This window comes from Triticum urartu, chromosome 7, assembly GCF_003073215.2.
Source record: "Triticum urartu cultivar G1812 chromosome 7, Tu2.1, whole genome shotgun sequence".
Classification (NCBI taxonomy): domain Eukaryota; kingdom Viridiplantae; phylum Streptophyta; class Magnoliopsida; order Poales; family Poaceae; genus Triticum; species Triticum urartu.
In genome coordinates, this window is record NC_053028.1 from 162,387,503 (window position 1) to 162,401,750 (window position 14,248).

Consider the following 14,248-nt stretch of genomic DNA (forward strand, 5'->3'; position numbering starts at 1 on the left):
TCTACTAGTGTATGTTTGCTTGTGAAATAATGCAAAATTTATGTTATTTGTTGAAAAAAGGGCAATCAGCCGGCCACGCCAGTATATATGGGTCGGTGTGTTGGGCACACTGCTGACCCAAATCTCAAGCGGGACGGACACCGAGCGGACGGCCGACCTAAATGAACAAAAAACAGACAAAAGCATCATCCATTTAGGTTGACGCGTTGAAGTTGCTCTGACTAGTTCAACTTCTCCAAAGAGAGTCTAACGCCCATAAGAGCATGACAGCCGCCACAGCGACACACCGAAGGCCGAATCCCTTGTGTGCTAGGCCGCCCCATGACCCTCCGTGCTCAGCCTTGGTGTAGCGCTGACGAAGGACCTCATCACGAGAGGAGCCTGCCCTGCCGCTGGCATGCGCGGGTCTGATCCGACACATCGGCAGGACGGAGATAGGAAAGGAAGGTGATGGGGCGGCGGCATGTAGTTGTCGTCCCTTCTTCTTTTTAGTATTATTGTCTTTGCACTCTAACAGTTGACACGAAATGTTGAGAACAACTCTTTATGAGTTTAGAGATTGTTTCATGTTGATTTTGGTGAGAAGCTATGAGTACGACCACTAATTATGATGGTTCGATGTGTATACATGACCACATGTACAAATAGTGAAATGTGATTGTATGCAAATTAGGTTCGAGACAAACTTGAATCAGCCATTAGAGTGACATTTGCTCTTCGACTCTTGGCATTCTCTATAGTTTCTAAGCTCCCAGAAGTTAGAGAAAATTCATAGGGTCACGTACGTGCAGAGGGCACGCACCTGCGGAAATGCCTCCAGCCGTTGATCTGCGCCGTGATCCGAACCGATGTTCCCATTGAAGTTGGTTGAAAAATTGATGGATATTCTTTTTTTTCAAGAACATGCAAGAGCGCTGCATGTCTTTTCCATTAAGATAGAAAAGAGAGGAGCCGAGTCACAGGATCATTACATGGCAATTCCGCCTAGGCTAACCCTATGAATACGAGACGGTATACGCATTTATTCTGTACACACATACTTCCGTCTGGAGTTGTTATACGTCTTTGTACCTGTCTGTATGCCACATCCCCCATTCTATTACATAGCTTGGTCGATGACTTCACTTCACTATTCACCTTCTTCTTCCTTGCTTCCTCCTTTTCTTCTCGTACCGTTTCATCCTGTGAGAACTTTTTTCCTCCTCTGGACTCAGGAGAAATGATTTGTAGCACGCAGGTCCAAGGGACATGTCAGTTTTGTACTGTCTTACTGCTTCGCAAGTTCATGCCATCGTTCTTGACATGAACTCATCAGTTTGTACTGCCATGCTGCTTCGCAAGTCCATGCCATCGTTCTTCCCATGAACTTGACACCGCATTGCTGCAGTTGTTCCATTGGTCACTATTTTCTCTTCTACTGTTTTTATATTCCCGCTATCAACAAAATATTGAAATTCACTTACATCAGACCATATTTGTAAATATACATTGAGAATTGTCTATCAAGTACAGTAGTAATATTAATTATAGTGCAAGGCAAGCACAAAGAAATTTTGAGTATGGGTCACTTCTATTTTGTATCATTAGTGCATTATTAGGTCCTCTTTGTTAAGTCGCAAAAAAAAGGTCCTCTTTGTTCATATATGATGACAAATATATATGCCTACTAACTAGGGTGAACAAAAGAAAAATGTCTGAGGTTACACATGTGTTGGGTGTCCACGCTTACCAGTGACAAACAAAGTTAAGAAGCAGCCAAATTTTACCGTGCATGCTTAAAGAGATGTATGTACACAAGGGATGGCTAGTTTAGAAGAAAAAATATTTATAATATAGCTGATCTAGTATCGTGCAACAACATATTACACCTCGGCCCCAACTTCTCTTATTGCCTCCATGAGGCTTGGCACCACGTTGGTGAGTGCAAGCCTTAACCCTGCCGAGCACGGCCGCTCACTATTCTCCTCGATGGGGCTGGCATCACTAGTGAGCGTTCCGACGATGCATCCTTGAAGGTATGCCTCGCATGCCCTAAGCACGAATCTTCCCCGGTGACGGAAGTGGTCCTTGATGAACTCCTCGAATCCCTGCGGTTGGCGACGTAACAGGTGGAGCATGGCCCGTAGGGTGAGCAAATATGCCTTCTCGTTGTAAGGCAGCGCATTGCGGCGGCCCTCTGGCGTGCCAACCAAGTCTTCGTAGCCAGCCTCATTGTAGTATGGCTGGTTATTGAGGACCAGGCCTTGGATGGACACGAGGACTTGAAGGAGGGTTGACGTCGCCGGGGACCAGACCTCGGTGCCATCACCACCAAAAGTGTTGAGCAGGCTAAGGCACACAGTGCCGGAGGCATATAGGTTGGGGTTGAGGCGGAGACCAAATGAATGGTAGTAAACTTGCGGTGGTGCAGCCGGGTAGGACAGCGGCAGTTGCAAGTCGAAAAAGAATAGCCCGTCCTGATACGGGGTCCCACTTGGCCCAACAATCACCGCCCTGAGCAGGTCCATGCGATCTTCAAATGCACGCACATAGATGGTGTCTGCATATGTACGTGAAAACTTTATTGGTACTAGTACAGTTCCATGCACGCATACGTGTAGCCATAAATAATTACTCCTTCCGTTTGAAATTAGATGATGCTCAAACAGATGTATCTAGATATATATATTTATTTCAGCGTCAATTAATTTTGACCGGAGAAAACGCTAGTTAGGTTTGGATGGTAATGTACCTGGTAAGTCATTCATTAGTATTTTCCATTCCTTCTGCACGGTCTTAACCCACCTCTTTTCATTGCCGCCGTCCTACAGGTCATTCCAAATGGTTAACTACATATATGAATCTGCCCGCAAAAAAAGAAACTACATATACGAATCTGTAAAAAATCTTTGCACTGGTTCAGCTATGCACCTCTATATCATACTCTCTCCGTCTCAAAATAAATGTCTTGAATTTAGTATAAATTTGTACTAGATCTAGTACAAAGTTGAGACACTCATTTTAGGACGGGGGAAGTATATAGAAACACGCTTCGAAAATACTCTTTGTTTTGTAGTGAGTAGTGTACCTGCGAGTTAATGGCTTCAAGGTAATGGTGATCTGATGGGCTCTGCACTATATCAAACCGTGACAAGCGAAACGGATCGCCACCATCACCAGTGGCATCTGTGGCCTTCTCGCCCTCATCCGGAGAGTCGTGACTACCGGCAGTTGCATCCATGCTTGTCACCGCAGTACTGGAGACAGGTATAGACACTTCGACGTTTTCACCCGCCATAGGTGACTCTGATATTGATGGCAGCGACCACTTTGCTAAATACCTCTTGCCTTGAGCCAACGTTTCGGCTGCCAATCGGGTGACTAATCGGACGACAGCACTCAAGCCCCACGACCAAGTGGTAGCACGCCCGAATTCATTTGAAAGATCATCAGGGCCTTCCATGTTGCCATGTTCTCCTTGGTTAGGATGGTAGTTGTCCTAAAATCAAATTTATGAGCAACATCGATTAGTTAAGACATAATAAGTGCAAATTTAAGGAGAGCGCACTATAAATATGTTTGATAGTTACAGTATTGACAGCATCCAGTTCTCCGTGTGCATCATCGGCGCCGTTGTCCTCCAACCAGTCGCCCATTTCAGCGTGCAGTTCTGTATAGCTCTCATTATTGACGACTATGATCTCATCTGGCAACACCTGAAAACCAACAAAATATACATCAAAGCAGTTATGTCTTGCCAGTAGTGGTCCGTACTGAAATATATGGCTGCATGCATATACAGAGGCCAGGGTTATCCTTCGTTTCCAAAAAAACTAGTAATCCGTACTAAAATATTTGTATGGCCGTCTACATACCGTTGACATGCTACCGTCACCCCATATAACTTGGACTTGACTGTCTGGAAGGCCAACAACGCGCCCAACCCATGAAAGATCAGACGCCACGGCTATGTTTTTGTGACCTCGAGTCAGTGGTTGTTGCACTAGAGTTGCACATTTACTGTCAGTTAGTCCTGGAGACAGAAGGCGGACGACGACATCACCGTAGAAAGCACGGTGGTTATAGTCTCTGCCCAGATCATATGCACTCACAGTATCGTCGCACTCGACCTCTCTGGCCTCCTCGACGCACGCCGCCGCCTTGAACCAAGACACATGCACTGTCTGGTCCTTGCAATTCAGGCTTCTAACGACACCCAAGCGTTGGGCAGTGTCATCATTGGTAGTGGTAGCACTGTGGTTATCGACAACGTACTGGCCAGGGAAGAACTCGTGCTCGTTCATGATCTCAAAGGGCACGACGGACGTCGATGGCGCGCCATGCTGCACCGTGCCGTCCTGCCACAGCACGTCGACGGTTGTGCGCGTGTCGGAAACGCTCATGGGCAGCTCCAACTCCGTCTTCTTCCAAGCTTCTCGCCGCGTCCGCCTGTGCCGCACGAACAAAAATTTCCTCAGCTGATTCCGCTTCTTACTTCGGATTATTGTATGAGTGGATGATGGCGCATGGCAATCATCAGCCGCCGGCCACAACTCGTCCAGTTCTTCGTCCGAACTGTAGCTATCATCGGGTGAACATGCGTGGTTTTCGGCTTGGCTAGAAATTGGTGGTTCCCGGAGGAAGCAGCGGTCGGCCACGCCCCACGCGCAATCGGACGCCGGGCAGAAGAGCGTCAGGTTCCGAGGACTCTGGTAGGCCGGAGGAGCGGACTCCTGGACGAGTTGCCGGTCGGTGCCGCAGAGCGCCGACGCGAGCCAGTAGACAAGAACGCCGGCCATCTCCACTCTGCATATGGTGCCCAGCTGACGGCTGGGTTTCCAGTGGCCGTAAAGCCACCGGGAGGCCTTGAAGACGGCATACGGGTCGCCGGTGACGCGCTGTCCCGGGTAGAACCGGGTGTTGGTCTGAGGGCGGTAACGGGCCTGCTTCTCCGCCGACTGTAGCTTCTTCGACTCCGCGTCGGTGATCCTGCAGACGGCGCCGTCGTCGAACAACACGTCGACGTCGAGGGACACCTCAACGACCCGGCCGAGCCACAGCCCGGACACCACGTAGTCGCCAAGGCTGAGCCCCCTGACGCGCCGCAGGTCAGACGGCGACACGGCTCGGACGGCCGCCGCCGTTGGATCGCCGAGCTCGATCAAGTCGAGCACAGTGTTGGCGGCGGTGACTACGCCGATCTGGCCGCCGAGGTTTGACGCCGACCCGACGATCTGACCGGGGCCGAGGTAACTCCTGTCGAGGAGAGTGATGCCGCCGGCGTACCCGGTCGTGATGGCGCCGTCGACGGAGAAAATCATGAAGGTGCTGGCGGGGACGGAGCGGTTATCGGGGTTGTACGTACCGTTGGGCGGGACGACCAGACCGCGGTCCACGAACCCTCCGAGCTCTGGCTCGATCCTCACAAGGTCCAGCCAGTAAACATTGGTGGAGACGGCTGCCTCCTCGGCGGCCAAGCCCATCTTCACGATCGACCTTTGGTTGATCTCCCGGCAACTCCTCCGGATCGGGTTTGGTTGATTTGATTGATGATCCAAAAGGTTTCCTATATCAGCCAGCAGTAGTATTTGTAGCCATGAGTCCCCGGCTAGGTAAGGTATATATAGGTGATGAAATCTGTTTATACTTCTTGGCCGGGTAGGATAAACACACAGGACTTCGTGCGCGCATACACGAGTCGGATTACAATTGGACTGCAAATCTTTCCCTAATAATAATAATAATAATAATAATAATAATAATAATAATAATCTTTATCTATATCTACGAAAAATACTAACTCCCACACGTGTGACATCTTGCATATCGTCCACATGTCTTTTTTTACCACTCATTTTACCACATGTGTACAGATGACATCAGCAAGAATCTTTTTGATTTTCGGCTTAAAAACGCTTTATCTCCTAATTAAAAATCAAATTAAAAATTCGTTTTCATCATTAAATCCGTCTCGATGAGATCTTTAAAATTATACTCCATGTTGATAAATTTCAACGAAAAAAAATTTGGCCCAAAAGTTGTCATGATGTTTACACTGTAGTTGCCATGGTGCTTAAACTAAAGTTGCTATGTGGCAATTTCAGTTTGTAGAGCATGACAATTTTAATATTTTGATGATGGCAACTCCAGTATTTTGATCATGAAAATTATTTTTTGTATGAACCATAGTAATTTTAAGTCCATGTATCATGGCAATTTTAGTTTATGGTTCATGGCAAGTCTAGTTCTTAATTCCACGTTTTATAAATGTTAAAATTTACTTTAAATGTGGAAGAAAATAGTTGAAATATATCATGGCAATTTCAGTGTAAACACCATGGCAATTCATGTGCAACAGACATGGCAACTTTTAACCCAAAAACATTTAGTCAAAATATATTAATATGATATCTAGTTTTGAAGATCTTATCGTGCGGGATTTAATGGTGAAAACGAATCTTCAATCGGATTTTTTATTTAAGAGATAAAACATTTTAAAAATTGAAATCCAAAAAGATTCCCACATGCATGCATGCGGTGACGGGGCGTAGTCTGTGTGTTATAGGGCGTGTGGGCGGGTTTCGCTCCCACCACATGTGTGGGCGTTAGCGTTGTCCTATCTATATCTATATATATACCTATATACCTACTAATAAAGCAAGGTGATATTTTTGGTTTCGTTCCGCTTAGGTGAGCTATGTTATTACTCCCTCCTTTTCACAATATAGTGCGCCCGCGCTTCCTGAGATTTAAGTTTGACCGTAAATTTAACCAACAAGACCGATTGCGACGGGAGTAAAAATTATACCACTGAATTCGTATTGTCGAGATAATCTGATATTTAAGAGAAACAAACCATGGCCATCTCTCTGCAGAAAAATAGAAGACACGGAGAGCTCTTAGAGAAAAGAAGCATGGGAGAGGGAATTGAGATGGAGGAAGAAAGGGAGGGTACAAGCAGAATCACAACCTGGCTGGCATGTTGAATGTTCAGAAGATCAACTTATAGCAGCAATCATGTCAAACAGAAGACATATTATTCTTTGGTTTCCGCAGTAGCTCTCATGTGTGATGTCTCACAAACTAGCAACTAATCCTAGAGTTGAATAGATTTATCTTTGTTCATCGCCACTTCGAGGCAGATAATGCTGTTTAATTCGATTAGTACATATAGCAGAGAACGGCATATCAATTAGGCCAAAAAGAATGTGATGTAACTTGAGGCAGTTGTCGTGGTTCTAAGACTGACAGTAGAATGGGGGGTAGGTATGAGGAGGCAAGATCCTAACTATGAAGTAGTTGTACACACAAGTTTACGAGTTCAGGCCCTTCTCGGAGGAAGTAATAGCCCTACGTCTCGATGCCCTGAGGCGGTCGACTGGATTATGTGTGTGTGTGTGTGTGTGTGTGTATGTGTGTTTACAAAAGATGTGAACCCCAGACCTGGAGGAGGAGGGTGGCTTATATAGAGTGCGCCAGGACCCAGCTCCCGTCCGTTATGCGGGGTTTAAAGTACATAAAGGTGGAGCGTTACAGGTAACACCCGTATTAAAGTGTTATAAATGGTAGTTAAAGCTATGAGTAAACACACGACCGTTGCTGTGTAGAGTGGCTTCAGATCTTCTGTTCGTCGAGTGACTTCTGTGATGGTCGAGTGACATTGATTCTTCCGAGTGGAATGTCTCTGGTCGAGTGGATGATGGTACCCTTGGAATGCTGCTGGCTTTAAGGTGATGTCCTTGGGGAGGTAGTCTAGGTCAGGCCTATGACCCTACCTGTAACACCCACGATGCAGCTATATCTCCCACGTGTCTGAGCACGATTTAGAGGCATAACCGCATGGTAGGCATGTCGCAAGAGGGGTAATCTTTACACATCCCATGTACTGAATAAGAAAGGGATAAAAAGTTGGCTTATAATCGCCACTTCACACAATACATAAATATAGCATTACAACATCCAGAATACAATCACGGTCCGACTACGGAACCAAAATAAAGACAACCCCAAATGCAAAAGATCCCCGGTCGCCCCGACTGGGCTCCACTACTGATCAACTGGAAAAATGAAACAACACAACGAATACGATCTTCATCGAGCTCCTCCTTGAGCTCGGTTGCGTCACTTGCACGGTTATCATCGACACCTGCAACTGTTTGAAGTAATCTATGAGTCACGGGGACTCAGCAATCTCACACCCGCGAGATCAATACTATTTAAGCTTATGGGTAGGAAAAGATAGTGAGGTGGAGCTGCAGCAAGCACTAGCATATATGGTGGCTAACTTACGCAAATGAGAGCGAGAAGAGAAGCAAAGCACGGTCGTGAACTAGAAGTGATCAAGAAGTGATCCTGAAACTACTTACGTTCAAGCATAACACAAGAACCGTGTACACTTCCCGGACTCCGCGGAAAGAGACCATCACGGCTACACACGCGGTTGATGCATTTTAATTAAGTTAAGTGTCAAGTTCTCTACAACAAGACATTAACAAATTCCCATCTGTCCATAACCGCGGGCACGACTTTCGAAAGTTCAAAACCCTGCAGGGGTGTCCCAACTTAGCCCATCACAAGCTCTCACGGTCAACGAAGGATATTCCTTCTCCCAGGAAGACCTGATCAGACTCAGAATCCCGGTTACAAGACATTTCGACAATGGTAAAACAAGACCAGCAAAGCCGCCCAAATGTGCCGACAAATCCCGATAGGAGCTGTACATATCTCGTTCTCAGGGCACACCGGATGAGCCAGACGTCGGGTTGGCATAGACCCTGGTTGCCCAGGGGGCGCCGGACATCGCTCAGGTTGGACCAACACTTAGAGAAGCACTGGCCCGGGGGTTTAAAATAAAGATGACCCTTGAGTCTGCAGAACCCAAGGAAAAAAGGCTTAGGTGACAAATGGTGAAAACCAAGGTTGGGCCTTACTAGAGGAGTTTTATTCAAAGCGATCTGTCAAGGGGTTCCCATAACACCCAACCGCGTAAGGAACGCAAAATCAAGGAACATAACACCGGTATGACAGAAACTAGGGCGGCAAGAGTGGAACAAAACACCAGGCATAAGGCCGAGCCTTCCATCCTTTACCAAGTATATAGATGCATTAGTTAAATAAGATATATTGTTATATCCCAACAATAAACATGTTCCAACAAGGAACAAACTCCATCATCACCTGCAACTAACAACGCTATAAGAGGGGCTGAGCAAAGCGGTAAACATAGCCAAACAACGGTTTGATAGGAAAGGTGGGTTAGAGGCTTGACATGGCAATATGGGGGGCATGATATAGCAAGTGGTAGGTATGCGGCATAGCAATAGAGCGAGCAACTAGCAAGCAAAGATAGAAGTGATTTCAAGGGTATGGTCATCTTGCCTGAGGTCCCGCAAGGAAGAACAAATCCATGAAGAAGACAAACGGACGTAGTCGAACGAATCCTCACAACGCGACGTTATCGAAACTAACCCGAAGAAGCAACACTGGAAATAAGCAAACAACATAGTAAACAACCATCACATAATCATGGCATGATGCACAACCAAGTATGATGCATGCCCGGTTTAATGAAGCATGGTATGGCAAAGTGCAACAAAAAACACTACAAATTAAGTGGAGCTCAATATGCCACGGAGTTGCATATTGAAGAAAACACCACATGACTTATTTAGTTCTCTCTCGTTTAGGAACCCAACAATATTAAATGTTGTTAAACATGGCAAGAGACGAAGCATAAGTAAAATACACAGTTAGGCAAGTTTAAATGAGGCCGGAAATAACAAACAACAATTCTGGTAAATCCCCATATGCATTTATCAATTTGGTGCAACAACAATTTAAACATTTTAAATGTTATTATCATGATGCGGATGAGATGTGCACGTTTTATGCAATTTTTTGTTAAAAGTTGACATGAGCATATTATGAAGCATTTGTGGCCATGGCGGAACAAAAGGGGTGCCACGACAACGTATCCGAAAATGATGCCACGGCAACATATCGGTGATCCGGTAGCTCACGGGGATACCGGTGCAAAAGGAAGTTGGTGTGAGTGTGACATGCAAGATGATGGGGTGCTCCCGGATACCGGGTTCCCACATGTCGACGGCAAGGCAACAAGGAACTCGCAAAGAACAACTCAGACACGGTGCAACCACGAGCATCTCATACATCACTCAACATTCGTTCACGGCCATCGTCTTGGTGGTTATACCCTCGAAGCGTGCAATCGGGATGGAACGAACGCGTTCGTCGAAGGAAGTAGTGGTACACGGGTCATAGTGGAAGTAGTGGTTCACACGACGGTGGTTGAACTTGACGCGTGCGTTACACGGGTCTTCGGCGACAGTAGTCGTACATGGTTCGGAGTGGTACTTGCATCTTCGGACTTGTCGGTCTTGATTCTAGCGACGGCAACGGATCACGTTTTCGTAGAGGGACTTGACGAAAGCACGTCGATGATAGAGGTACAGAAGTGCTCGGGGTACTTGTCGGTCTGGTCTTGATAGTCTCGTTTTTGCGACGGTAGTCGTACTAGTCGGCGGTAGTGGAACTTGACGGATCCGAGCTCTTCGAGGGTCGTCATGGTACTCGTTCACGTTGTAGTCATACATGTTAAAGAAGAAACTTATGCGGTGTCATGGAACTTGGCAAAATGCTCGTCGACGGTAGTTGTTCTCGTATCCTCGTGGTACTTGGCGATATCCGTGCGTAGAGGTACTTGGCAATCTTGTGTAGACGAACTTGAGGTACTCCGGGGCAGAGGAATCAACGTTGCAACGGTGGTCTCGACGTAACCAGATCGAAGCAAAGCCAAGGGTTCTCGCGCATCGCAGATCAAAGCAGCGGTCGTACTTGTCCTCCCGCAAGCAGAGACGAGGGCACCAGGAAGACCTACGAGGAGCAGCAACAGCAAGGGCGTCGGGGAGGTGATGGCCGTGGAAGGAGCGTGCACGAGGAGGACGCAGGCGAAGATGTGGTGGAGGTCACCGGCGCAGGCGAAGGCAGCGGCAGCAGGGCACGGCGGACGATGCTACCAGCGCAGGTGGAGGAGGAGCTACAGGGGAGCGGCCGAAGATGCGCGACGCGGCTCCTCTGGCCCATGGCAGGAGGCCATGGCGGGCAGACGGTGAAGGCTTGGCAGCAGGGACGAAACGGAGGGAGGCCGGGCACTTGAGGGTGCGGTGCGGCTTGGTCGCGGGACGGAGCTTGGCCGCGCGAGGTGGAGGAGAGGAGCGCCGGTCATCGACAAGGGCGACGGTGAGGTCCGGCGGGTGAGGGACCTGCTCAGCGGAGCGCGATTCCGGCAAGGTCGAGGGAGGAGTGGCCGGCGGCATCAGGGTGTCGCGAGGGAAAGAGGAGGAGGGGTCGGGTCGAGGCATGAGGAGCTCCTCTCCCTCGGCTCGATGCGCGCTGACCGAGTGGGAGTCGAGAGGAGGGTGAGGAGCGCTGGCGGCGCTGGAGGAATGACAAGGGGGATCGAGAGAGGCGAAGGGAATCGGGTGTAACGCCCTCGATGCGGCTATATCTCCCACGTGTTGAAGCACGACTTAGAGGCATAACCGCATTGAAAGCAATGTCTCAAGTGAGGTAATCTTCACACAACCCATGTAATACATAAGGGAAAGAGATACATAGTTGGCTTACAATCGCCACTTCACACAATTACATGAACAAAGCATTACATCAAACAGTCACCATCAAGGCCCGACTACGGAGCCAAAATAAAAGAAGACTACCCCAAATGCTACACAGATCCCCGATCGTCCCGACTGGGCTCCACTACTGATCAACTGGAAACGAAACAACACGAAGGACAAGATCTTCATCGAGCTCCTCCTTGAGCTTGGTTGTGTCATCTGCACGGTTCAACGGCACCTGCAAGCTGGTTTTGGAAGTATCTGTGAGTCATGGGGACTCAGCAATCTCACACCCTCGCGATCAAGACTATTTAAGCTTATGGGTAAAGGTAAAGGTATGAGGTGGAGCTGCAGCAAGCGACTAGCATATATGGTGGCTAAACATACGCAAATGAGAGCGAGAAGAGAAGGCAAGGCACGATCGATAAAACTATGATCAAGAAGTGATCCTAGAACAACCTACATCAAGCATAACTCCAACACCGTGTTCACTTCTCGGACTCCGCCAAGAAGAGACCATCATGGTTACACACGCGGTTGATGTATTTTAATTAAGATCAACTTCAGGTTTTCTACAACCGGACATTAACAAATTCCCATCTACCCATAACCGCGGGCACGGCTTTCGAAAGTTCAAAACCCTGCAGGGGTGTCCGAACTTAGCCCATCACAAGATCTCACGGTCAACGAAGGATATTCCTTCTAGCGGGAAGCCCCGATCAGGCTCGGAATCCCAGTTACAAGACATCCTCGACAATGGTAAAACAAGTCCAGCAAGACCGCCCGATGCGCTGACATCCTGATGGGAGCTGCACATATCTCGTTCTCAGGGCAACACCGGATGAATACTACGTACAGCTAAAACCAGCCCTCAAGTTTCCTTGAGGTGGCGCCGCAAGTGGCTCTATTTCGGACCAACACTTAGACAAGCACTGGCCCGGGGGGGGGGTTAAAATAAAGATGACCCTTGGGCTGGCCTAACCCAAGGGAAAAAGGCTAGGTGGCGAATGGTGAAACCAAGGTTGGGCCTTGCTGGAGGAGTTTTATTCAAGGCGAACTGTCAAGGGGTTCCCATTATAACCCAACCGCGTAAGGAACGCAAAATCCGGGAACATAACACCGATATGACGGAAACTAGGGCGGCAAGAGTGGAACAAAACACCAGGCATAAGGCCGAGCATTCCACCCTTTACCAAGTATATAGATGCATTAATTAAATAAAAGATATTGTGATATCCCCAAAAAATAAACATGTTCCCACAAGGAACAACATCTCCATGTTCCAACAAGGAACAAACTTCAATCTTCACCTGCAACTAACAACGCTATAAGAGGGGCTGAGCAAAGCGGTAACATAGCCAAACAACGGTTTGCTAGGACAAGGTGGGTTAGAGGCTTGGTTTAACAATATGGGAGGCATGATAAGCAAGTGGTAGGTATCGCAGCATAGGCATAGCAAAAGAGCGAGCAACTAAGCAAGCAAAGATAGAAGTGATTTCGAGGGTATGGTCATCTTGCCTGAAATCCCGCAAGAAGAAGAACGAGTCCATGAAGAAGACAAACGGACGTAGACGAACGGGTCCTCACAAACGCGACGTTAACGGAACTAAGCCAAAGAAGCATCACCGGAAAGAAGAAAACAACATAGTAAACAACCATCACATAAACATGACATGATGCACAACCAAGTATGATGCATGTCTGGTTTAATGAAGCATGGCATGGCAAAATGCACAAGCAATCCTACAAATTAAGTGGAGCTCAATATGCAACTCCGTTGCATATTGACGGAACACCACATCAATTATTTAGTTCTCTCTCGGTTATGTACCCAACAAAATTAAATGTTGTTAAGCATGTCAAGAGGTGAAACAAAACAAAATTACACCATCTAAACAATTTAAATGGGGCCAGATATAACAAATAACGAATTCGGTAAATCCCCATATGCATTAGTAATTTAGCAACAACAATTTAAACATTTTAAGTGTTGTTATCATGATGCGGATGACATGAACAAGTTTATGCAAGGTTTATTAAAAGTTGACAAGAGCATTAAGAAGCATTTGTCACCGTGGTGGAAAGGAAAGGTGCCACGGCGACGAACCCGAAAATGATTCCACGGCAACATATCGGTTCCGGTAGATCACGGAGATACCAGTGTAAAGGAAGGGTGGCGGGAGCGGGCAAAAGATGGTGGGGTGCTCCCAATTACCGGGTTCCCACATGTCAGTGGCAAGGCAAAAGGGGGGCAACATGCACCGACAATTCGAGCACGGAGCAAGCACGAGCATCTCATACATCACACATGCATTCATTCACGGGCGGTCGTCTCAGGGTTATACCTTCGAAGCGTGCGTTATCGGAGGGGTTTGAGTGAGATGGGGTGCGCGAGGGGATCGAGCGGGGCTCTGGCGGCGTAAGGGAAAGAGAGGGGATCGAGGGAACGGGTTCCCTGGCGGCTAGGGTTAGGAGGGCACAAAGGCTGGGCCTCGGTGATGGATGGGCCGACTGGTCTTAGGCTGTGGAGAGGACAAGGTTGGGCCTGTTCGGCGAGAGGAAGCCCAGGGAAGGACTAGCACTAGTGGGCTGCTGCTCTACTCACTGCTGCTTTCTTTTCTTTTCTATTT

General features: G+C 47.7%; 1 pseudogene; it reads right to left on the minus strand.

Moving 5' to 3' along the window:
* Positions 1-1,862: 1,862 nt before the first annotated feature.
* LOC125518610 lies at positions 1,863-5,462 on the minus strand (annotated as a pseudogene).
* Positions 5,463-14,248: the final 8,786 nt, after the last annotated feature.